This window comes from Panicum virgatum, chromosome 8N, assembly GCF_016808335.1.
Source record: "Panicum virgatum strain AP13 chromosome 8N, P.virgatum_v5, whole genome shotgun sequence".
Taxonomy (NCBI): domain Eukaryota; kingdom Viridiplantae; phylum Streptophyta; class Magnoliopsida; order Poales; family Poaceae; genus Panicum; species Panicum virgatum.
Window position 1 is genome coordinate 17,652,704 of NC_053152.1, and position 720 is coordinate 17,653,423.

Sequence of the window (720 nt, forward strand, 5' to 3'; positions counted from 1 at the left end):
CTATATAGATGGCACCCACTAAAGTCATTAACTCTATTTCTCTTAACATGCAAGTTATCCGGATCATATAGGAACCCATTATATCAAATGTCACATCAACATCCACTAGGGCCATCTATTTATATTTTCCATCGATTTTTTTGTGAATGTTGCCATACAATCATCTTAATTTTTCTACTTTCAAATTTCACGTTAAAATTTTATTTAAGAAATCCCGCAGCAATGCGCGGGGTATCACCTAGTGTATATATATATATATATAATCAATCCCATCAATGAGAATCAATCATTCTATTCTACTCTCAATGTTAACACGTTATCACGCACGCATACTCTCTATTGAGAGTAAGAAGGCGAAGAGGCCAGAGAGTCTTGCCGGAGAACTCGCCGAGTTCATGTGAGAACAGAAACATCTCGCCGAGGCCCACATCAAGAAAACTTGCGAGATGAAGCACCGGGCACGATGGCCTCTGCACCACCATGACGGATTCACCATATCCATTGGAGGATTCCTCAAAGGTAAGGATACAAGAAGCCCCGGAAACAGGAATTCAGACATTCGATTCCATGGTGGCAGAGGCGTTATGGAGCAAGGACACCACCGAGTCCTCCATTGCAGAACGGCCGGGCATTTGGCGCGGCACATGGAGCCCCGCCGCCCTAGGGCTCTCCTCCGGCAACCATGGCCGGCGGTGGCCATGGGCCAGCCGTGGCCGGCGC